This window comes from Cyprinus carpio, chromosome A23 (assembly GCF_018340385.1).
Source record: "Cyprinus carpio isolate SPL01 chromosome A23, ASM1834038v1, whole genome shotgun sequence".
NCBI classification, from domain to species: domain Eukaryota; kingdom Metazoa; phylum Chordata; class Actinopteri; order Cypriniformes; family Cyprinidae; genus Cyprinus; species Cyprinus carpio.
In genome coordinates this window covers 22694209-22721025 of record NC_056594.1, presented here as the reverse complement: position 1 = coordinate 22721025, position 26817 = coordinate 22694209, and the positions used below count along the sequence as shown (strand labels likewise).

General features: G+C 37.7%; 1 pseudogene; it reads left to right on the top strand.

Annotated features, from left to right (window-relative positions):
* Positions 1–8234: 8234 nt before the first annotated feature.
* Positions 8235–26817, top strand: part of LOC109058932 — a 63954-nt pseudogene continuing 45371 nt past the window's right edge.

The following is a 26817-nucleotide window of genomic DNA, read 5'->3' as shown; positions in this document are numbered from 1 at the left end:
AGCCAACAGTGCAAGATAAATAAAGTTATTGTCGATCAAAAAAAAAAAAAGGAGTCGTCGGGAATTTGAATCTTATTCTATAATGTCTGCCCACATTCTACGTCGCCAACTTGCCCACCCACAAACACAGTAAAATTTCCATGTGGTTAACATCATGTCAAGAAGACACTGTATCCTAATCTGTGAGAGTAAATTTGTTTTAGCACATCTTATAATTACCACAGATCTTACCACTGAATCAGACTCTTGTCCCGTCATGGCAAACACCCGTCGATCAGCCAGTTCAACCTTTTCATCATCAGACTCCGGCTCAAATTTTTAAGGTACAATCCAAACCATCATTTCTATGTATTGACAAGTCTCCAGGGCTGTCATTCCGTCATGGCAATGAGCGTTTCGTTTCTGACACGCAATGTATACGCGGTAGACCAATCCAGAGCCAGTCTCTCTACGGCTCTGGACCAATCACCAACAACTGATTTCTAGTCGTGTCCTCTTTTGGAAGGCCAAACAAAGTAGTTTTGCTTTCACAAAGAAACACACAGCATCTCTACAACACTACAATGAGATTCAAACTTATGCCTTCTTTATTTGCGTGAACATTTGGGCGGTGTTTTGCAAATGCAAATATCCCCACACCGTGATGTAAACATGTGGGGGTGTGTTTAAACAAGTTGTTTTAGGAGGGCGTGGACGAGTCTTAACTTTATAAAGAATATCTCTTTGGGTTTGAGACTTTAGGGATCTTATCTATGCACAAACAACTTACAACACTCCACAGAGAAAGGAAAACTTGAAATTGCATCATATGACCCTTTTAAACTTATTTTGACTTGAGCGCCGAGTCTTTAAAACACTGAAAGATGCAAGGTGTGAGTGCAAAGGTGTTGCAGTGGAGTGGAAAAATGCGTGAAAAACCCTTAATGTGGCTTAATGTTGTAAAACAACAACCAGGGCAAATCAATTTTCTCTCACATTTCACTTGTCATAAACACTATACTGCTAACAACCGGATTTTACCAGGAATGGAATAAGATGCAGGGTATTATTAAGTCAAAAAAAAAAAAGAAAAGTGGTATTGCACATCTTTTTATTAAACAGTAGGTGAGAACATTTGAATGTTCGTGAGGTAGATTGCCTGGGGAAAGAAACTTGTGAAACCAAAAATCATAGCTCTCTTGGATGTAAGGGATCCAGTGATTTTCGGAGCCCTTTTCTTAACACTGGTTGTATACAATTCTTGAAGGGTGGGCAGGGGACTCACTCTGGATATAAACAGTTCTTGGAGAATGCTCGAACTAACTTCTATTTGTCCCATTCTAAGAGAACATTAGAACAACCTTCTGTCTGTGCCGTCTTTATTTTCTTGCTCGTTTTCATCACTTTTGCTTTAATTCTCATTCACTGACTGAACATCCAATCACAGTTCCCATGACACCGGTTTAACAAGTCAAATTGGGCAAACTGCTGCCAACGTGTGGAATATGCCACAAAAACTAGCCTGACAGACGCTCGCCGATGGCTAACACTGGTCAACGGCCAACCGTCAGTTTGGTGGGTCAAGGCCTTAAACCTAATCCTAAAATCTGATCAGTTGATGGGAATGTTGTTCCAAGACCGACAAGGATGTGAAACCACACATCCCATTTGGAAAAATCAAGGTAAGCATCAGGTTGTGGACTCCATGATATGTTAAGGTGTGCTGTAGAGCCATTGTTGTAGATGCCACCATCTGTTCAAGTTAATCGCAGGTCATTTCATATGAACATCTGCTAAAACTGGATTAACAGTGTAACTTGGATTTGCATAGAACATTTCTTGCAGTACCATGCAAGTAGTCTTAAATTTCTTTTAGAATGAGAATCTCCGATATTTAAGTGGTGACATGGATCATTCACTGTGTATGATGAAACTACCTTGTTATTGATGACAATGCCATTTTTCTCCCGATTTCCGAACAGCCTGTTCTTTTATTTCAGATGACATAAAAAGAGTCTCCCTTGGGAAATCCAGGAAGCTAAGTGGTTAATGCATAAATTCCTGATACACTGAGCTGTAGTGCTAACAGAGGTTGGGCAAAGTGTTGAATGGATTGAATTGGTTATGGACATAGGATGAGAGGAAGAGGAATTTACAGACTTCAATAAAATTCAACACAGTCACACAACAGAGGATTTTGGTTAGTCCAATACCTTTTTTGTGGCTAAGTTATTACTATTCTTAAGCACTACATAGTGTCATTCCATTCCACATGAATTCTACATCACTGGAATGTCAAAATCTGCTAAATTAAATTCAAACTCATTGTTAGATTAGTTCCTGAACCCATTTTCTCTCCCTTGTAGTTTCCTGTCACTCTTTTGTTGTCCCGAGGCATGTGGGAATGATTATAGTGTTCAAATGGACCAGAAAACTGGGGTAATTTTGAGAATTGGTTTCCTACTCACCAGTCTGTTCAGGCTAAGCCTCTTTTCTAGCTGGAGTATTAGCTTTGACGATGAACAATAGTGTCCAATCCCTGTGTTGCAACCTCCTCCCATAGTAAGTTTATTTTGAGTCACTGTCCATCATTCAAAGTTCTCTGCTAAAATGACAGATAATAGATCAGCTGTCATGACTATTATTTTCCAAAAGCATACAATTTATCAGCCTGGTGTTCCAGGCAGTGTCTTACCCAACCAAGTCTATTCTGGTCTCTAGATATGGTTTGAGTCCATATTTCAATGTTAGTCAATGGGATTTACCAGGTCAAAGTCCTGTTTGCATCTGGAGCACAAATGGTGCATGACAAGTTGCACACCAAAGTTGAATACAAAAGGACTGGGGTTGAAAAATACAGCAACAGAAATGTGATGTGCTGCCATTCTGATGACAGAAACATTAACATCATTAATGAATGAGTGAATGTGCACACCAGCGGCTGGGCATTTGACTAATCTCTGCTAATCCTGACCTGATGAAACCAGATTGAGCAGAAATATTGGCAAAAGAGTGGGATTACTGAGCATGGAGTCTGGGCAAACATGTGACGTGAGGGATGACGAGACAAACCAAACACACAATTGCACAAATAATCACATATGCACACACAACCTTGCACACACTGTGGTATTGTTTCACTTTTTGTCTATACTTGCAAAATAGCCCTAAAACACAGGCACAAAGCTGCTAAAGAGGTCACGTCCATTGTGTGTCAAAATGGGACAGTACATCTCAGTGTGTGTGCTTGTGGGACAGCCAGACTGAGTCAGATTACTCTACTGGTAAACATCCGCTGACGGCTGTCCTGACTAAAACACGACATATGACGCACAAGTCTCATATCAGAGTTTTCTCCATGTACTGAAAATCTCTCCCTCTGTGCCTTTCATCAAACCAGTACATCAGCCTCTTCCATATATGTAGATTTCAGGCAAAAGTTCATCAAAACTAAATAAAAGCTTTAAAGTGCACAAAAACATGCAGGTATGGCAGAACATTTGCAATTTATTCTATAATCATTTGAAATTTAGGATTCGGAGTGTAAATTTGCACTAAGTATAATATAATAAGTATAATAAATAGCCCATCTTGTTGGCAAAGGCTGTTTGCACTTTAAGTGAACTTTAATGAACTGAAGCTTTAATGATGTTCAGTTTATAAAAAATAAAAAATAAAAATAATTATTGCAATTTAATAATGAAAATATAAAGTAACCTAAAATAGTGAAGTGAACAATTGGCCATTATCAAAAGATATATTCGTGTAGTAACCCAGAAATCACTGTAGAGTCACAGGTCTGTTACACAACAGAACAAGTCAGAATTATGTGATAAGAAGTTGCAATTACCTTTTTTTGATTTTTTATTCAGTGGTGGAAATGGGCTTCCAAAGTTAAACACCTGTCTCTTAGCACCAATTCATCTGACCTGCAGAAGACAGCACAGAGTTGTATCTTCTTTGTATTCTGTCAAAAACAATTACACAAAATAAAGATGTCTTGTTGACAAAAGTATGTCAAATTATGTCTGACACTTGAAATGTACACTATCTGGTGTTGAATCTTTACCATTTTTGAAGATGCAGTTGGGAGAGCAATGCTGTTTGTTTTGGCTGCTAATGGACCTTTAGTCGTCACTTTGGTACTATCATCATGAGTAATAAGAGGCTAGGTCATGTACAAGTCTTCCCTCACAGCGGTTCAATGAAGGGTTTTAACGACGCATCTGACAGACACACAGATTTCCTCCAGCTCGTGCTCCATTAAAAGCTCTTTATTTGTTCGCGCTGTGTAGCAAATGACCCAGCGCTTTATCTTCTGAGAGTCATTGATGAGTAAGACAGCTGGAGAGCCATGCTTAGCCTTTAGTGCTTCAGATTAATTGTGAATGAGGACTGGAGATGTGTGTGGTGTGTTGGGATTATGTCATCTAACGCTCTTGTGATTCTCTGATATCATAATATTTATTTATTTATTTTAAATCACTGACTGTGCAGATTGTCCACATTACTTTTCATACATATATTATTTTAGTTTGGCATTTTGTTTCTTTTTTATTGATTTACACTACTGTTTAAAGTTTATGGTTGGTACAATTTTTAAATGTTTTTAAGAGACGCTGTGAAATTTGATTTATTTTTTACTTCTGAAAGATGAGGGTGCAAAGAATCAGTGGTTAAAATTCAAAGCAGTACAACCCCATTTTACTGCTGGCTGCTTCTCTATTCTCAGGGAATTCAACGCAGGATTCACAAAACGCTTGCTCTTGAAAGATGGCTCAGTACCCAGTTTATTTGGACCAGCTTTCTATTCTGAATCACAACCTGCAAGTATGATAAATAATAGATTTTTATGGAACTATGGCAATGGGTGAATCGTTTCCGACATGTGCTGTACGCCAGTGGTTCTCAACCACATTCCTGGAGGACCCCCATCTCTGCACATTTTGCATGTCTCCTTAATCAAATACACCTGATTCAGGTCACCTGCTCATTAGTAGAGACTCACAGACTTGAAATGGGTGTGTCAGACAAAGGAGACATGCAAAATGTGCATTGTTGGGGGTCCTCCAGCAATGTGGTTGGGAACCACTGCTGTACGCGATAGACCAGTCACAACAGACTGGGCCATCTGACCAATCAGAGCAGAGCAGGCTCACGGAAAGGAGGGGTTTAGAGAAACTGAATCATATGGTGCGTTCAAGTCCTCCTGGGAATTTCGTACGTACGAGGAGGGAAGTCGTGCTGAAGACATGAGGTGCGTTCAAGTCAGTTTCGTCGGAGCAAGATGGCGCTGTACCTTCTTTTAATGAATAGCAAGAAATTACAGCAAGGTTTAATAACTCTGCTTATAGAAAAATGCTAAACGGAGAGATAAAAAAAATGTTAAAGCCATGTGCAATGTTGCGTATCAAACCATTTCTCATCTAAAGGTGCACAAATGTTAGGATTTTTAGTTGTAATTCATTAACTTACTGCTTATAACAAGATTAATGATGATCATGATAAATGACAGTTTATAGACTAGTAAACATTGAAAGTCAATTAAAATTTACCATCAACTACAGACGTTGCATCCATTGATTCCGCCATGTTAATCACTGACACGCCCCCAACTTTTACAGATCGGGGATTAAAGAAAATCCCGAGCTCCCCACTGGTATTTACAATATTGTAGTATGGAAGCAGATTAGTCTCAAATATAATTCACGCAAAAAACACGATTCACACATGCGTAGACACAGTGGCTTATGATATGAATTACATGCATGAACCTAATTCACGTACAAAAAAAAAAAATGAAAAAAAAAACTATATTCACAAAAAGCATTCACATGCGCAAAATAAAATTATATATTCATAAAATACATTTCACAAATGCAAAACACACATTCGTAGATATACAACTGTGCACAAAAAACCTTTGAATGTTTAAAATGTACGAGTGTCTGAATGTACAAATCGTCATTTACTTATCCCCTATTTGTGTGTGTGTGTTTTTGAACTTTCCTGGCAGAGCTCTCTTCCCAAGCTCTGTCATACTGATTGCGAGCTTAATTCAACCAATCATATCATAAGCCACTGAGACTGCATTCAGACCCGCAACCTTTTGCGCAATATGGATTAATTAGAACGTAAATTAAGCCTTTCCATCAGTAATCCCATAGAGGGAAATTAAGCCTTTACAGAATCCCATAGACAGTCTGGACACAGCAGGAATTGAGTCCATTTTTAGCGATTTTTAGCACAAACTCACAAACTAAGCTTGGATGACGTCAGCAACCTGTCTGACAGATGTAAATTCTTCTAGTAGCTGTGCGTGCAAAACTGCCATCGTTAATCTTGCAGAGACGGCGAGCTTGAGCGGGAGTTCTTTGGTGTGAGTGAGCAGGAGTAAGTATTCTGATTAATTATTTTGTAAGTATTTTAAAATTGACGCCAGGGCTTCTATTTCTCTCTTGACGTCCTCCCCGACCTGGGAGCTTCTGAATGCAGTCTCAGTGGCTTATGATATGATTGGTTGAATGGTAAGCTCGCATCTGATTGGCTAAAGAGTAGGACAGACCCATGTGGGAAGAGAGCTCTGCCAGGAAAGTCTCAAAAACACACACACACAAATCCGAGTTTCGTAGTAAATGACGATTTGTACATTCAGACACTCGTACATTTTAAACATTCAAAGGTTTTTGTGCACAGTTGTATATCTACGAATTGTGTTTTGCATTTGTGAAATGTATTTTATGAATATATAATTTTATTTTGCGCATGTGAATTGCTTTTTGTGAATATATTTTTTTTTTTCACGCACGTGAATTTTTTTTTTGTGTGTACGTGAATTAGGTTTCATGCATGTGAAATTGTCTACGCATGTGTGAATCGTGTTTTTTGCGTGAATTATATTTGAGACCAATCTGCTTCCATATTGTAGTGGCGTTCATGTGCATTCAACTCGTAAATACGATCGATACGAGATGACTTGAACGCACCATTAGAACTGCTTCGAACGAATCGTTTGTATAGAAGCCCGTTTCCGCCGCTGAATAAAAATAAAGGTAATTGCAACTTTTTATCTCCCAATTCTTTTTTTCACAGAATTGTAAGAAATAAACTCTCAATTGCGAGTTATAAAGTCAGAATTGTGAGATATAAACTTGTAATTCTGATTTTTTTTCTCAGAATTGCATGATATAAACTCACAATTGCGAGTTATAAAGTCAGAATTATAGTGCGAGTTATAAAGTCAATTTAAAGTCAATTTAACTCGCAATTGAAAGTCACGGGCTTCCATACTTTTGAGAATCGCTGGAAAATGAGGTGATTAAATTAAATGCATATTTTGGGAAAACAAAAGCATTTTTTGACCTTGCATGCATGTAAACCTATTGTAGGAGACTCCCAAAACTATTAGGAAAATATTAGGAACCTTAAAAATGGCATAATAGGGGCACTGTAACTTAACCATTTTGAATACATGTTAAAATGTAATTTATTCCTGTGATCAAAGCTGAATTTTCAGCATCATTACTCCAGTCTTCAGTGTCACATGATCCTTCAGAAATCATTTTAATATGCTAATTTGGTGCTCAAGAAACATCATGATTAATTTTCTGCCAGGATTCTTTGATAAATATACAGTTCAAACGATCAGCATTTATTTGAAAAATAAATCTTTTGTAACATTATAAATGTCTTTACTGTCACTTTTGATTAATTTAATGCACCCTTGCTGAATAAAAGTATTATTATTATTATTTTTTTTTAATCTTAATGACCCCAAATTTTTAAAACAGTGGTTTACAATTTTTTTATGTCCATGATTTTTGGTTCATATGTGCATCGTGTCCAAGGCTATATTCTCACTCTTACATCCCTTAACATATCTACATTTATTTTGCAGATTTCTGAAGAATTGGAACTTAAATTCTCTTCCCCTAGTTTAGCTCTTAAAATGGTCATGATGCTCAAACAATGTCATTCATTTTAAATCATTTCTGAATCTCTACAAATAAAGGCAAAAAAATTGTTGCACTTTAACCCCAAAATGCACCTGATATACATATGTAAACATCCACACGGCCATAAATATGACAATCAACGTCATTTATGAACAGATCCAACCAGTTTCATCTTCATTTGATGCTCTGTGCGTGTAATCCAGGCCACAGACCCCTTTACACAGTGTGCTTTCACTAATAGGATTGATGCTGTGCACTGTGCTCAACACTGGAAGGTGGGCGGAGCTGATCTGTCCTGAATGGGCTGAAAACAGTGGATGCTTGAAAAGTGTGGTGATCTTCTTAGTCTATCGCTGCATGGTGAAGGAAAGAATGAGAGTATGAGTGTTTTCTCCAGATCCTGAGCAAAATCACACTAATTTTCTGCACATTGTTATCTGTCAGTCCATTCTTTCTCGTCCATCTGCGTGGGACTTTCTCCCATCTGGATCTGGGTGGTGGATATATGGAGATCTGCTAGTGTGGCTGGTGTTTTGTGGACGTGGGACACACGATGGCCGTGGCGCTGGATGCAGTGTGGGTGCGAGTGAAAGGGGTCTGTAAGCAGAATGGCCTGCTCATCCTCTCAGTGTTGGCCGTCGTTATCGGATGTCTGCTCGGCTTCTTCCTGCGCTCCAAAAACCTCTCGGAGCAGGTTAGTGTTCCTGTCGACCTCCTATACGGACAACAATGAATGTTCACTGCAAACACCACCAATACAATGTAAAATCCTCCCCAAAAACCTCCCATAAACCCTATTCTATACCGTGTCAGTATGGTCCAAACTTCTCCTTATGGCCTCACCCAGTCCAAATGACCTTTTGGTTTCCTTTTTTGGGGGTGGGGTGTCTTGTCTTTTTTATGATTATTGGTTGATCAATATGGGTTTTTCGATTCAGTTATGATGGTCAAGTTGTGTTATTTGGTCCAAATGATCTTTGAGTTTTATTTTTTGGATAAGTTTCCAGCAGGAAGCTAAAAATCCATGATTTTTTTATGATTAGTGGTTGATCAATATGGGTTTTCGATTAAATTATTACCATCTCATATGGTCCAAATGACCTTTGGGTTTTCTTTTATTTGAATGGCTTTCCAGTAGAAGGTTAAAATCATTGATTTATGATTATTGTTTGATCAATATGGGCTTTCTGATGACTATTATGGTCTCAGTTGGTCCAAATGACCTCTGGGTTTGCTTTTTAATGGATGACTTTCCAGTAAAAGCCTAAAATTAGAGCTTTTTATGATTATTGGTCGGTCAATATGGGTTTTTTGATTATACGTTGACTCCATCACGTATTGAATCAATTGGATAAATGTTATAGCATCAAGCCCTGTTTTTAATGATTGGGAAATGTATGTATTGGGATTGAGAGTTTTTTCCTCAATATTAGGATTAACTCTGCATTGCAACATTTTTGAACATTCTCAAAGCAGTATGTAATTACTTGAGAAGCAAAGTGACTTTTAAAAATTAAGTGAGTTTATGGTTAAAACAAGAAAAAATATATTTAATGGTGCAAGGAAAATAAACCTAATTCAAAAGAAAAACATGATAATTTGTCTTAGTCCACTGACAGATCTTTTGTCTTGTTTTAAGCTTTTTTTGCTTTTCAGAAAACAAGACTTAATACCTTAATTATTTTACTTCAAGTAAATCTTGATTTAAGAATGTTGAGATATTTGTACTGTACAAAATAAGTCATTTTTTCGCAGTGTGTTATTTTCTAGTTCTTCATTAGATTAAAACAACAGTGACTGAATGAACGGCAAACAAAAGGTGGCGTTTCTCCCTTTTTCATTTTATGTCCGCATTGACTAAAACCTCTGATATGATTCTCAAATACGCCTAAAAATAAAACCTCCACAGGCCATTTGTTGAGACGGCCGGGGATTACTGTCCAATCATACAAATGCTCTTAGTAATTGTACATTAAGCAAGTGCTGCTTAGCCTCGCAGCATTTAAAGCAGGTCGGTGATGCTATTTGCCGTTTCAGTTAAATTGCAATGGGTTCTTTTCAAAAAAACAAAAACAAAAAAAACAAATTGCCTTATTTTGCAAGAGAAACCCAGTTTGGATCTTAAAATAAAAGATGTTATGTGCATTTATGCATTTGGCATCTGTTTTTATCCAGAGCGGCTTTTATCCAGATGTTTTGTCAGTACATGCTTCACTGGGAATTGAACCCTTGACCCTGGTGTTGCGAGTTAAGCTCTAGTTGAAGTACAGGAACATGGCAATTTCATTCATTTAGATGCATATAAAATAGAAATTTGCAGTATCTCTGGCATAGTGAAATCACATTGCACCAAAATCTTAAAATACATTCCAATTGGCTGTGATTGTTCGCCATCACAGCATTTTAGCTTTCAATATTGAGAGATTATTTGTTGATGGGAATTATCTGCTTGAAACACAATGCAAACAGGTCCATTGCTATCCGTGAGAGGAAATGATCAAAATAATGTTTGCCTCACTACATACACCACCCTCTCTCTCAGTAGCAAGTCATATCAAGGATGCAAAGTACTTGGAATACCTTCCACAAATATCCCTCATGACCATATATATGGTCATGAGGGATATTTGTGGAAGCTATATATATATATATATATATATATATATATATAATGTGTGTGTTTGTGTGTGTGTGTGTTTGTGATATTTATATAATACACTCTGTAAATTCAGCTATATATGTCTATTGATTTCTTTTTATACAAAAGCAAACAGAAAAATCGGTCAAGAGCCTATGATGTTTGGTGATTTTGTTTGAATTATGTATGAGTCATGAGAGGACAGAGAAAGGACTTAACTAACCTGAAAGCACTAGTCTCTCTCTCTCTCTCTCTCTCTCTCTCTCACACACACACACACACGCGCGCATTTATACAATTTTCTACATGATATAGAAAATAAATGCAAGTGCAGATAATACAAAATGGCAATAGACCTAAGTAATGAACATCAATAAAAAGTATATCTTTTTTTCATTTTACCTTTGAAGAGCTCAACTTTTGTTACATTTTTCAAACAGTTTTGTTCTTAATGCAAATGCACTCACCTATACTTGGAATAATTGGAATAATTAACATTTTTTTATGTTTTTGAAAGAAGTCTGTTATGCTCACCAAGGCTGCATTTATTTTATCAAATACAGTAAAAACTGCTAAAAAAATTGTGAAATATTAAATTGAAAAATTAAATTGAGCAAGGCGTAGTAAAACATTTATAATATTTTAAAAGATTTCTGTTTCAAATCATGGTTTCCACAGAAATATTGAGCAGAAGAAGAAAAAACAAAACACTGATAATAATAAGAACCATTATTAACAACTGAGCACCAATAATAACTGAAAACTGAATAATTTAGCAGCAAATCAGAATATGAGAATGATTTCTGAAGGATCATGTGACACTGAAGACTGGAGTAATGATGCTGAAAATTCAACTTTGCATCACAGGAATAAACTACATTTTACAGTACATTACATTTGAAAAAAAAAGTGAGAAAAAATGCAGTAGTGCTTTTGTGCGTGAAAATCATGAAAATATCATAACTGATCTGTTTATGTGTACAGTTTATTGTGTCTTTTTATAAGGGAACAAACAATTTTTTTTTTTACTGACTTTGACAGTTTTTTTTTTTTTTTTTTTTTTTTTCAGAGACATTGGACATTTAAATATTATTTTTCCTTCAATACCTATAATTCAACTTTGACTAGTTTTGATAAATGTAAAACCCTGCTGTCCTTCTCCTAGACAGATTTCCAGACTTATTTCACAAAGCCCTGTCACAATACAGACTCTCACACTCGCTCTTTTGCTGTTTGTATTGTGGAGAGCAGAAGCTGAGCGCTGCATCTGTTGGAGTGGCTTCGTGTTTGTGTGTAAAGCTCGGCGACAGCGATGTTTTGACTCCACGTAATCTCAGCACTGGCAACTAACAAATGCTGCAGGCTGCGAAGAGGTGATCGCGAGCCATGCATCGCATGCGTCTGAAGCACTTCAGTGTTTATAATTTTTTTGGCAAAGCAAATGAGATATATCACGTTTATAGGAAACAGTGAATAAAAAGATAGTTTTCTTTCTTTCATGAAAATGTTGAAAGTCAATATTAAGTTGTCAAGCAAAAATTATAAAAAGCAGTCAATACAATTTGTGCACCATTTTCCATGTTCCTTTAGAGTTGTATAAGGAAAAGAAGCTGTTGACTGAAAATCTGCTTAATGTGTTTCATTGAAATATATGCACTTCATGCTTTGGGGTGAATAGTGGCTTGAAACACACAGCAATCATGCAGACGTCTTCAATGATACTTAACTGTTCTTTTTGTCATTTTTTAGCATTATTGTTCATTAAATGGAAAAAAGCCATGCAAATACTGCAAAAGGAGAAAAAAAAATCTAATTTTGCTTTTAACAGAAACCATACAAAAACCACAAGTTTGGAAAGACATTTGAACTAATATTGGTAGCTGGTTTTACTAGTTTCTAGCTGGTCCAAGAAGGTATTTTGTGTTAATTTTTCAGTTTTCATTGTTTTTTGAACAACCTAGTATGAAACCCTGTTCTTGTACACCCCCAACACTAAATCGAGACTTTGTAGAAGAGCATAATAGGACCCCTTTAAGTGTGAACTGAATGTGTCACCACCATGGACTTTTTTTTCCTCTCATGTTTCACTTGACATACAGTAGTTTCTGTTGTCTTTTGATTAGTTAATTATGTTCACCTGTGTCTAGTTATTATCTTAATTTGTCTGTGTACTTAAGTTCATCCTCTTCAGTTGTCTGGTATGGTTGATGTTGTGATGTTGTTATTTTGTTGCATGTTCCCTTTGCCTTCGTGGATTATCATCTTCTTGGATTATATTAAACTCTTGTGTAAATGACCTTAGTCTTTGTGTGCCTTTCCTCTACATGTAGCATCACAGAATACCAGACCACATAAAAGAAAAGTTTAGCAGCGTTATCTACCCCCATTTATTTTCCGTTTTTGATATATATTTTTTTTTTTTTTTTTTTTGTATAACCCACCGTCCCGAATTCCTCCTCCACCTGCTTGAGCATGGGGAGCTTTCTCTTGAGGTCCACACGGCAGTCTTTGTGGAGATCACCAACAGTTCCAGCTACCCGGACAACATGCTCTGCTCATTCTACATAGCGAGCCAGAACACTGCATGCAGGGTGCAGTTGTCCAGATGTGGACCTCAAGGGGATTTCATTCACCATCTCCATTCACCACGGAGGAATGCTCACCCACTGTACCACCGCTGAGGGTGAACTGAGGCAGGACTCAGGGGATCTTTATTCAGAACTAACCAGTTTCCCATCATCTGAAATCTCTGTCTGTCCTGTTATGACCAAGGAGGTCATTTTCGAACTCTCTATCTGTCCAGAACTGTCTTTCTGCCCCATCACGACCATGGAGGTCATGCCGAACTGTCTATCTGCTCTGAACTGTCTGTCTGCCTCATCATGACCATGGAAGTCGCTCCCCTATCTCTGACACTCCCAGTGCTGGGAGTGGCCATCTGGCGTACAGTATGTAGGCAGCACACACCATTCCTGCTCCCCCTCAGCCCACTATCAGTGATGTGGGTTCGCTGCGTGTCTGTCAGTTTCCATCGGCGTTGTGGCTGGAGGATCACCTGTCTCCGCCACCAGCCTCCGAGGCCCGGACTCTGCCTGAGCCCATCAACCCAGCGGCTCGTCCATGGCTCCTAGCTCCCTCCTCTTCACTGTGGCCCGTCAGTCCACCAGCTCCGCCAGACTCCCTCGTCCCTCCAGCTTCTCCGTGGTCAGTCGTTGACCCGCCATCGCCTCAGGACTCCACTCCTCTGGTTGCGCCTCGACGATCCATCCCACCGTCTCCGTTGGGCTCCTTGGTCCTCTGTCGCTCCGGCTCCACCGCGGCCTTCTAGATCCCCGTCTACGCCTCGGTTGCCTAAGCCATCTGCACAGCCTTGGCCCTCCGGATCCTCCCCGTCACCCTGGTTCATCGGCTCTCAGTCTCCGCCTCGGACTCCTCTCCCACCTGCTCCACCGCTGTCGGCCGCCCCCTGGAGTCGTTAGCCCTTCCTCCACCAAGGCTTCTCTCTCCATCGGCTCCACCATGGGCCGTATTCATGGTTGCCGTCTGGGTCCTGCCTGGCTCTCCATGCTCCAAGTCTCTCCTGTCTCCTCCCTGGCTCCTCCCTCCATCGTTGCCACCCTGGTTATCTGCCTGCCTCTCTTCCTGACCTTTGCCACCACTTTGTCCTCCTCCCAAACCCCCTCCCTCCTTTGTTCGTCCCGTCACAGCGTGAGGTCGCGCCTTCCGGGAAGGGGGTTCTGTCACCACCATGGACACTGTGATTCCGGCAAATACACGGGTAATGTGTCCCGGTCCTTTGATTAGTTAATGTTCCCGGCTGTTCACCTGTGTCGCTAGATTATTATCTTCAATTTGTCTGTGTACTTAACACACACCTCCTTGTGCACGTGATCAGTTGTGACTGTATGGTACGATTGTTGTTAACGCTACTGCACGTTCCCTTTGCCTTCATGGTTATCATCTTCTTCAGCTATGGAAACTCTTGTGTAGATGACCTTAATGTGTTCCTTTCCTCTACCCGTAGCATTAAATTTAAAGAAAAACAAAAACCAACTTAATTACAATTAAATTACAAAAATATAAATAATGTAAAAATTAAATAAGTCTCAAAAATCAACAAATAGCAATGACAAGCATTTAGTCCACCGACCCGGGTAAGTAGGATTCAATCAGGGACATCTTTATATATAACACAGAAGTAATTATATTTGCCTTTTAAAGTGTTCAAGGGGTAATGACAAGCATTTATGCTAAACTGTGTCTAGATATACTTAATTGTAATTTACTTATTGAAACCTTTGCATAAATTTGTATGCTGTTTACATTTTTTTTAATTTACACACAACAAAATAAGATGCAACATCAAATAACATCAAATAAAATTAAAATAAGTTACAATACAATGTAACATCAAATGTTAGTCAACACATGGAAATAAGTGTATGTCTTTAAGGGACAACAAAATTTTTGTTCATTTGAATTAAGGCAATATGAAATAGTTTAATATGTCTTTAAGGGACAACAAACAATTATTAAAACAATGATATAAAATTTGTAAACTTTTACATTTGACATTATTAGACACTTTTTAAAAGTGTCCCCTAAGCATGTTAAGAAACAGTCATGAAAGTTTAATCTCTTTAAGTACACTTAAGTTGGCTGTGTATCATTAATATCATCTGCAAGTACAGTTTTTTTAAAAATAGATGTTTAAAATTTGAAGCACACTAAAAGTGCACATTCACATTTTGCTTCAACAGCTGTGAAGCTGACCCGATGAATTTTGTTTGCAGTTTGCACCATTAAAAACCTCTGAAATCCCCTCAAAATATTACTTTTATTTTTGTGTCTCAACACCAAGACAGATTTGGAAAGCTCTTTTGCTTGCTGTTTAAAGAGAGAATGCTTACTGGCACTGGACTCTCTCGGTCTCGAAGCAGCTGAACGTGAGCAGAAATGCAAACTCTCACTGAAGCTCAGCTGGATTCTGCTGTGTGTGTTTTTTTTTTTTTTTTTTTTTAATGCTGGTATAAAATGAATCCTGAGCTTGGTATGATGCCTGTGAAGTGATTGGGAGTATCTCACACATTCAGAAAGCCAGCAGGAGCTTTTAAAGGTTGCAGCTTGTGTGGCCCTAAATGAGATTCTGCTGCGATCCTTGAGCAAGACACTTGAAGGAGTGACATGTCCAACTTTTTTTGTGGAGTTATACAATATACTGTATGGGGGCTGTCATGCTTAAAAACTAACTAAAAGCACCTTAAAAGCATCATGAAAGTGGCCCATTTACCTGTTGTGCTGTACAGTATATGCACTCAACACTACAGAACAATTCTCAACAACATATAAAATGCATTGTTAAAGGCAGCTATACAATGTCTTTGTGTGAGGAACAGGCTGAATCTACACACCTGAACCTTCAAAGTGCACTTTAACTTGACTGGTTCTTACGTGCATCATTAGGGCCTTTCGCACCGCAGGAACCTTTTCACCTGCCATTATTTAAAACACAGTGTAACATACTGTAAACATTGTGTCAACTTATTTTGCAAGTATGACGAACAGCGATAAATATACGGACGATGAAGTGCAGGCACTTGTAGCAAATGTAGCACTGCCAGTTGTCATTGGAGATTCTTAGTCCTCCTTTCCGTTCTTTCAATCGCTTTACGTTATACGTCGACATTCCATGTCCATTATTGTGAAACCCGCAAGACACAACAAAAACACAGCTCCGATCACAGCACCCTCCGTCCTCCTGTTGTTAACGTTGTTCTTCTTTGTTTCCGTTGTTGAACGCCACGCACAAATGGCATTGCTGTCAACCGGCTTACTTCACGTCCTAGTACACACTCTGGGTGTGAATGGAACCCTTGCATGGTACTGGGAAACAGTTCACACAAAATCGTCCCAGTACTTTAGTACTGTACATTTAGTTCTGGAACTAAAGCGGTGCGAAAGGCCCTATTCATGTGCCAGGTCTGAATCAGGACTATTATAATTTACCAAAAAATAAAATAAATAAATAAATAAATATTAAAATAAAGTAAAAGGGTTAGGTTAGGTAAAAAACAAAAATATAAAAAATAAAATAACTTAAACTTATTTTATTTCAACATTTCTCATTTTATTATTAGTTTAACTTAATATACTAAAATAACTAGCCCCATGGAAGCCTGTTTCCACACAAAATAATTATTATTGGGTAAAAAGGTAATTGCAACATTTTATCTCACAATTCTGGCTTTATCACAATTCAGAGATATAAACATGCAATTGTGTAATGATGATACCTTTATTTATTTATTTATTTATTTATTTATTTATTCTGTGGCAGAAACAGGCTTCCATAAAAAAAAAATAATAATAATAAATTTATAATATACAGAAATAAATAAATCATACATAGTATATTAGTTTAACTATTGAAATAACTAAAACAAAAAAAATTGACAAAAAACAATTTAAAATAAAGAAATATTTTTAAAAACCATATTGAAAAAAAAAAGACAAAAACACAACAAAATTACTAAGATTAAAACAGAAAATATAGGGGAAAAAGAACAGAAATTTCATAGTAGCTAAATTACACTAAAATAGCTCTGATCTGAATGTCTGGGAGAATTAACGTGATTTGAGAGCAAGGGTTGGATGGTAAGATTTAATTCGATAACAAATTACATTTTAATGTGTTCCTCAGAAAAAGATGTATGGATTTAGAGGAATTATAAGATATAATCCAAGTCTGCTTTATAGTGGCTTTTTGTAGCTGGACAATGCTAATGCTAATGCTGCCTTTTTTCACTGTATTGTAAAGAAAGAAAGAAAGCCGTACATGTTTGCAAACAACATGAGGGTGAGTAAATGATGACAAAATGTTCATTTGGATGACTTATTCCTTTCAAGACAAGCTGTATTTCAATATTTGCTCATCCTGAGGGCATCACCAACGATTAAGAAGGAGGCTACCGACGTCACCACATCTCCAGATGGAAAACATAGAAAAGCCTGTAGGAAATTTGAATACTCATCTATTATCTATTTCTAAAAACAAAATTTGAGGATTTTCATTTTCATGAGCAGACTTTATGACCACATCATATATATATATATATATATATGAATTGCTCTTTTGACCCAGGTAAAACAACATGAGAAGTATTGAAGAATGCATACTGCTCTTTTCCATGTAACGACAGATAATGACCATCTGTCAGGCTCCAGAAAGAATAATGATCTTTATTTATTTATTTAGTTTTTTATCTAAATAAATTTGTATCTTTTTATCCAACCTCATTATCAACTTAGAATTCAATCTGTTCATCATGTAGTGCTATTGTATAATTTCATACAACTTAGTGGGCTTTAAAATGAGTCAGCTTCAAAGTTCTTTATGTGAGGAAATGCATTCTTGGATTCAGGAACAATATTACCTGATTAACCACGGATCTTCAGCTCCACTTGTCTCATGAGTAATTAGTGGGCTTGTTCCACTAGATGGCAGGATTCAAGCAGGTGTCCTGAGGTCTTGAGGAAGCACTTGATGGAAAAACATTGTTATGTTTGTACTCTTAAAGCTAACTATACAATGTACTTTTTATTAAGTAAAACTTTTTTGCCAGTCAAATCCCCCCCAATAGATAAACATCCATTTACAAAATCTGGTGTTTGTAACACTAACACTATTTTTTTTTTTTTTTTTTTGTAGTGTTTCAAACATTCTGGTATGCCGCAATCATTCAACCAACCAATCAATCAATCAATCAATCAATCAATCAATCAATCAATCAATCAATCAATCTAGTTCTTGTCCATATACAGTGCGAAGCTTAGTTTCTACCAGCTCCAACTTTGAGAATGAGCGTTCAAACGTGGCTGTTGAGACTCGTAGGATTGCAAAGATTTTCAGCAGCTTGGAAACACAACATGAGCATCAGACTCCTTGAATGTTTACAAAATTGCATGGGCACTCTTTTATAAGTATGTGTATGAAGAGTGGAAAACTCTCAGCTTGTAGCTGTTCCTCCTCCTCTTGAAATCAGTAAAACTCACAGAGAGTATGGGCAGCATTTGCAGTGTCTTTCCACTTCAATGGCTCAATCAAGCAATGCAGTAACATCACAGTTTTGTCAGTGTTCCCTTTACCTTGAACTCACCTGTGGAGTTCCTGAATCAGGGAATCCAAAAAAGTGAAGTACATCCTTCCTCATATACTCCTCTAAAGTCTGTGGCTGGTGGTCCTCTGTTACTGATGTGGAGCAGTACTTAATCTCTGTTGGTTCTTTTCACCATCTAGCTTGTCCTGGAATCTCTTCAGACACATTGATCCCTCTGGTCTCTGCTTGAATGGTAGCTCTTCAGTCCTCAGTGTGTTCATTCTGTTAATGACACCATTTACAACAGTGTATGCTGTTGCCAAGTCCAGGTCTTGCTGCTGAAGAGCATTTGAAGCAAAGAATAAATTCAAAGTTAATGCTGTGCAACAGCGTGTCTGCTTCCCCCGCAGCTAGATCAGGTGGCTCAGACTCTGTCAGATCTTCCAGGAACTGGACAACTGCAGGGTAGCAATTTCTGAGAGTCCTGAGGGTTGTTTCCCTGCAACTCCATTGGGAGAGCTTCTGAAGCTCAAGAGCACGCTGGCCAGGATTCATGACTTGCTGTGTTTGGACAAAAGCTGCATGTTGTTTTGTGGATTTGGCAATACTGTAAAAAAAAAAGCTGACAAAGTGTATGCTAGACTTTGCACTCTCCACTAATACAAGATTCAAGCAATGAGCATGAACATACATTGCCTTTTCATTTTGCTTGTGTATTCTGGACTGTAGTCCTTTGTAAAGCTCGCTCATTTTGACTGCTCCATCATAACCTGGCCATGGATGTCCTCCGCTTTCAGCTGGTTGTCCTTCAGCAAGTGCATTACTAGGTTTTCAAGCTGTACTCCTGTTGTTAACTGAACATCACACAGCTGAATGTCATGTGCATAACGCACCACAAAGCACATCTGTTCAATGTCTGATTAATCAATAGTGAAAATATTGATGCTTTCCTCACCCCCCACAATAACACCTTTCACACAAAAATACCCTTCTCTAAAAATATGATATTTTATACTATATTAGAGTAGAGACACACCAGATTTTTAACAACATGCTTGTTTTTTCTTGATGTTGTCAAGATGAAGCTTAAGAACACTGTCATATTTGCTAACCAGCGCTAAGAAATTTCCTTTGTTTAAAATAGAGAGGTTTTCATTCCCTTACGAAAAAGAAGTTTATTCAAGTGTGCTATTAGTATACTTCTTTTAAACTAAAAATAGGAAAGTATGCTTTTAGTTTACTTTTTATGTACTTCTCAGAAATGGGCTTAATGTACTCCTCAGAAATATACTTAAAATGACATTTAAGTATACTTGACTTATACTTACAAAAAGTCTAAATATACTTGAACTTTACTTAAGTATACTTAATAAAATAAACTTGAAGTATACTACTTTTTGGTAAGAGTTGTCACCTCTGAATGCCATGCCTGTTTCGCCAAGTGCAATATAATATCAGTCAGTCATTAGATAACCTCCCTGTTGTTTTGCCTTTCTCTTTCTTTGGCTGCTTGCATTTCAAAGTTGGCCTTTTCCAAAGCTTTATCAAATGCCTTTCTTTTAAATGCTTTCCACCGAATGATGCCTAGCATGTGTTTCGCTGTCCTGCAATGCTCCTTCATTTTCCCTTTAGCCACAGACTTATCCCCACTGACTTCCAGCCTTTCCTGCTCTTGTACTTTTCATCATTCCTGAAAAGCCTGGAGCTGAAACAGTACATTGCATCATTCTCAGGAGAATAGCCTAACCAGGGGTGTCCTTCATGTCCCTGAAACAAACGTCCTTGTTAATTTTTTGGGGAATGGCAAAATTGGACGACAGGGTCCAGCTGAATTAGAAAATTCAGGAAAGGCCACATTGTACATTATATTATATTTCTTTACATGGGCAGGATCTGATGGATTTTGGAACTGAAACAAAAATTCAAAGTCTTCTGGCTCTTTTTCTCTTATGGAGATGGGTGTGGCTGCCTCACTTTTTTTTTTTAATGAAAAAGCTGTCAATGATTTGAATGACACTGATAAGAATAAAAAAAAAGAATCTGATAAAGAATCAAAAGCATACAGCGAGACGACTTGACAACAATTGACTCTAAAGAGCTGTTTAATACATAAAGAATGAATAAAGAAGCTTAAGGCGCAGCCACTGAAGTACCCAAACGAAGGATACTAATGAGTCGGTTCATCTTAATGAATCAAACACATATACCCGTAGCTTACTAACTCTGACACCTAGTTGCTGACAGTTATATGACGAGTAGTTAAATGTGCAGTTTTTTAAGATATATCAATACATAAATAAAAAGAAATAAATTAAATCTGTTACCACATTTGCTGTTAAGGCAAAATACTGGGTTGCATTTATGCTCTAAAAAGTCATTGAATAGCCTAAACTGTTTAAACACAGTTTGCAAGAATAGTTTTATTTATTAATGAACGAATAAATGAATAAGTGCATTTCATGCACTGAAATAGAAAAGTTTTTTTTTTTTTTTATACAGCTGTCATAACTATATTATACAGCAATTATACAGCTGTCATAACTAAATCCATTTATTTTCCCCAATAAGTTATTTGTTAGAAGTATAGGCTACTAAAAAATAATAGGCTGAACAGTTAAGAGGAACAAGAAACAAATCATATACCAAATAAATTCAGAATACAGTCATAGACTCAAAAAAGGTGAAACTGAGTGAAATTCATTAGTTTGACCCACAGCGGTTCATAAGTCTGAATGAGGCTCTGCAGTGAGGGTTCAGATGTTCAGTGTTCAGCCTCTATGAGATTTTGCTCTTAAACATCTACTAAAATATCCCACTCAGCAAGGACACAGAGGCACTCATGCCTAAATTGCTTTTTAGAGTCTAACAAATAAAAACTGTGCTCTAAAACTTACATGGAGTGGCTTTTAGAGCACAGCAGACTGCTAGAAAGACTTGTTCTTGTTTTGCTTTGCAAGCATCCCATCAATTATGGAGAAACCAAAAGTTAAGATTATTCATAATGATTCATATTTTCAAATGTACAAATGTATTCATTTATTTGGCATCAGTGCAACGTGATTTCCTTGTCTACTTTCAGACTAGTGGAAAGTAAAAAATGTATTCCTAAAAATATGGTAAAATAAATATATATATATATAAAATTCTGTCTGTTCAAAGTATAATGGAGTGTTAAAAATAGATATCCAAAATTACAAGTCCAAAATCTAAACTTGTAATACAAAACAATAGTCTTCACCCAAAGTATAGTAGTTCAAAAAAATTATATATATATATATATATATATATATATATATATATATATATATATATATATATATATATATATATATATATATATATACACACACACCATTGCTTGAAGCTAAAATATGAATTCATAATCCATAATAACGCTTCCTCCAGTGAAAAAGTCCATCTCCTGTTGTCCTCTCACATCAAAATACACCCATATATTTGTTTAGAGCTGTTTTGTACTGTTTTTTGCTTGTTTCGTTGTTTTCTGTGAATATTTCTCTCCTGATTCAGTCGAATTGACTTTTTCACTGGAGAAAACAACATTGTGGATAAATTTTCCATAATCTATTCAGATAAAGTTACAAACTCATCTACATCTTAGATACCCTGAGGATGAGTACAAAACAGTAAAACTAATATTATCACAACGGTTGAATTCAATGTTAATGAGGCAAGTTATGATGCTGCACAGTAAACGTAACCAACTAAATAACTTATTCATCTGATTTGTTCGGGACATATTGTGCTCTGTATTTTCACATTTCATTATTCTTTTTCTTGTGTAACCCCCATCAATGTCTTGCGGTATGCTCTTGTGTTGTTGTTCAGTATACCACCCAGCCTCTGTTTAACCATATAATATAAGCATGATATTCCTTACTATGCTTTAGAAACACATGTGCAATCCGGCCTCTGCTATCACACATACAGTAGATGAGCCACTTATGCACAAAACAATGGCTAATTTTTAATCAGCTGCTTTGTAATTCTTCTCAGTGTGAAGGAACAAAGAGTATATCATTAAGGTATATCATTACAATTCTACAGCAAAAACTGAGTATTCAAAAACAAAGCACAAGATGTTCTTAAAGGAATAATGGCAATCACTGTTCCATTGTAAATTATGGGTCTGTACATTTTTCAACATGAGAAAAAAATGCAACAAATATGATCCAAACCTTTCACAATTTCTTCACCAAGACCTGCAGATACAGCGAGAACGTGGCTCCCACTATAATTAAAGTGACCTAATCCATATAGGAAGAAAGAGAATATCATTTTTAATACTGCAACAGGCAGATAGGAAATTTTGATGGGATGATTTTCTTTCCCAGCCATTGTGCTTTCTTAGAAATAATTGGCGTCTGTAAGGAGCTATTACATTAAAAGGGTTCAGAGTAATTAGAGAGACTGTTGTACTGGAGCAAGGTCATTTTGATATATCCAGCGCATTGACACACACCCCACGGAAGAGAGGGGTGGAGTAAGCAATAGCTCGTTATCATTTAAAAGGGGTCATATGATGCGATTTCAAATTTTCCTTTCTCTTTAGAGTGTTACAAGCTCTTGATAAATAAAGAAAATCTGTGAAGTTGCAAAGACTGAAGTCTCAAATCCAAAGAGATATTCTTTATAAAATTTAACACTCGTCCACGCCCCCTGAAATGGCTCGTTCTAACACTCCCCCACATATCTACGTCAGTATGTGGGAAGATTTCCATAACGTCGCCCAGATATTCACGCAAAGAAAGAAGGTGTACCTTTTATTCTCGTTGTAGTATTGTTGTTGCCGCCACCACCATGTTGTATAGACGCTGTGTGTTTCACTGTGAAAGCAAACTTTGTTTGGCCTTCCAAAAGAGGACAATATCCGCTTCGTCATGCCTGAAGCTGATCCATGCTGGTCGCTGAAGAAATACATCAACTTTGCACTGTGGATCGCCGAATCTGCTTTCACAGTGGATGAAGCGGATCCAGCCCGGGGTCGTCACATGTGGTTGCTGCAAGACCAAGGTACACCCCTTCGTAGAATCCGCCTGCTGCACCGTTCTCAAGCCGGCCGTGGCTCACTATAGACCGCGGCTCACTCTATGCCTCCGGCCTCCACTCACTCAAGGCCGCTGTGTGTGACACTGTTTCATTGAGAAAGCGAAACTACTTTGTTTTTGCCTTCCAAAAGAAAACACAACTAGAAATCATGTTTATATCACGTTTATAATGGGTTTTATGTTTTTGTCTTGTCGCTCCGGCCGGAGAAGGCATCACAATATGTTAAGAGGCGTAACATTTCCGTCACATGCTTGAGGCATTCGGCCAATCACAATGCGCTGGATAGCTGGCCAATCACAGCACACCTCGCTTTTCCGAGAGATAAGCCTTGTGAAAATTGACGAGTTTCAGAAGGCGGGGCATAGAGGAGAAACAATAATGTACAGTATGTGGAAAATAATTTGTTTTTTACCCTTAAATCCCATAAACACATTTCATTACACCAAATACACAAAATAATGTTCTTTTTAAGCACAGTTTTAGAGAGAAAGAGACATGCATTGAAACAGAATACTTAGTTACGGTACTTAAGTACAGTTTTAGAGCAAAGTCCTCCTTCAGACATAATTCACGTTTTTTTTTAAAGTCGTTATTCCTTTCCTTGTTTCGAAGAAGTCTGTGCCCCATCCTGGATCTGCATCGATTTAATATTTCCCTTTACAAAGGGAAGTTCAAGATGCTGACGCTAAAAGATATTCTGGCTCAGAGTTGTAGTGTTTCCAGCAAGGTGGAGGTAGATCTCTTTGAGTTGCAGGAATCAACCCAATGTCCCCTTTGTTTCTCCTTATGTCATCCAACAACTCTGGGGATAGATGCTTTTGCTCATCCATGGCTGGATCTCAGACTGTATGTATGACTGCCAGTCAAGTTGATTTGGACGGTCTTGTGCAGAGTGAAAGAGCACGGGGTCCACCTCCTGTTGTTAGCCCTGTTTTGGCCATCCCAGACTTGGTTTTTGGAGCTGGTCTCCCTTGTGGAGTGCGCCCCATGGAAGATTCCAGTCAGGAAATATATATATTCATATTTATAATTATGTATTAGTCTGTGAGCAGTCTATGGAGTCTACTCATCGCTCCGAGTTTTAAGATGGATTATTCAGTCCTCTGCTCTCATAGCATGACACAAAACCAGCAGAGCTTAAAGCAAAGAGGCTTTCTCAGAGTCCTGACCGTGGTCCAAACATCCAAGCACTGAGAGAGAGAGAGATTTGGGCATTAGTACAAGGCAGTTTCTTTAGTTTCAGACTGTGGTCTTGCTCAGTGCCAGTAAAGAGAAGTGCTGCAGCAAACTCAATATGTATTGCAGCTGTTTCCTGCTTAATTGTATCCTTTCTGCTCTGTTCAATTACTGGTTTGTGTTGTGTATCAAACTGCCAAAAAACAGCACCATGAAAAAACTTAATATATATATACATATATACATACATATATATACATATATACATATATATACACGTCGTGGCCAAAAGTTTTGGGAATTACATAAATATTAGTTTTCAAAAAGTTTGCTGCTAAACTGCTTTTAGATCTTTGTTTCAGTTGTTTCTGTGATGTACTGAAATATAATTACAAGCACTTCATACGTTTCAAATGCTTTTATTGACAATTACATGACATTTATGCAAAGAGTCAGTATTTGCAGTGTTGGCCCTTCTTATTTCAGGACCTCTGCAATTCGACTGGGCATGCTCTCAATCAACTTCTGGGCCAAATCCTGACTGATAGCAACCCATTCTTTCATAATAACTTCTTGGAGTTTGTCAGAATTAGTGGGTTTTTTGTTTGTCCACCCGCCTCTTGAGGATTGACCACAAGTTCTCAATGGGATTAAGATCTGGGGAGTTTCCAGGCCATGGACCCAAAACTTCAACATTCTGGTCCCCGAGCCACTTAGTTATCACTTTTGCCTTATGGCACGGTCCTCCATCGTGCTGGAAAATGCATTGTTCTTCACCAAACTGTTGTTGGGTTGTTGGAAGAAGTTGCTGTTGGAGGGTGTTTTGGTACCATTCTTTATTCATGGCTGTGTTTTTGGGCAGAATTGTGAGTGAGCCCACTCCCTTGGATGAGAAGCAACCCCACACATGAATGGTGTCAGGATGCTTTACTGTTGGCATGACACAGGACTGATGGTAGCGCTCACCTTTTCTTCTCCGGACAAGCCTTTTTCCAGATGCCCCAAACAATCAGAAAGGGGCTTCATCGGAGAATATGACTTTGCCCCAGTCCTCAGCAGTCCATTCACTATACTTTCTGCAGAAGATCAATCTTTCCCTGATGTTTTTTTTGGAGAGAAGTGGCTTCTTTGCTGCCCTTCTTGACACCAGGCCATCTTCCAAAAGTCTTCGCCTCACTGTGCGTGCAGATGCGCTAACACCTGCCTGCTGCCATTCCTGCTGGCACTCCGATCCCGCAGCTGAATCCTCTTTAGGAGACGATCCTGGCGCTTGCTGGACTTTCTTGGATGCCCTGAAGCCTTCTTTACAAGAATTGAACCTCTTTCCTTGAAGTTCTTGATGAACCTATAAATTGTTGATTTAGGTGCAATCTTAGTAGCCACAATATCCTTGCCTGTGAAGCCATTTTTATGCAACGCAATGATGGCTGCATGCATTTCTTTGCAGGTCACCATGGTTAACAATGGAAGAACAATGATTTCAAGCATCACCCTCCTTTTAACATGTCAAGTCTGCCATTCTAACCCAATCAGCCTGACATAATGATCTCCAGCCTTGTGCTCGTCAACATTCTCACCTGAGTTAACAAGATGATTACTGAAATGATCTCAGCAGGTCCTTTAATGAAAGCAAGGAAATGCAGTGGAAAGGTTTTTTTGGGATTAAGTTAATTTTCATGGCAAAGAAGGACTATGCAATTCATCTGATCACTCTTCATAACATTCTGGAGTATATGCAAATTGCTTATATTGCAAATTGCAAATTGCTATTATAAAAACTTAAGCAGCAACTTTTCCAATTTCCAATATTTATGTAATTTATATATATACACATATACATATATACACATATACACACATATACATACACATATACATATATATAAACATACATATATATATATAT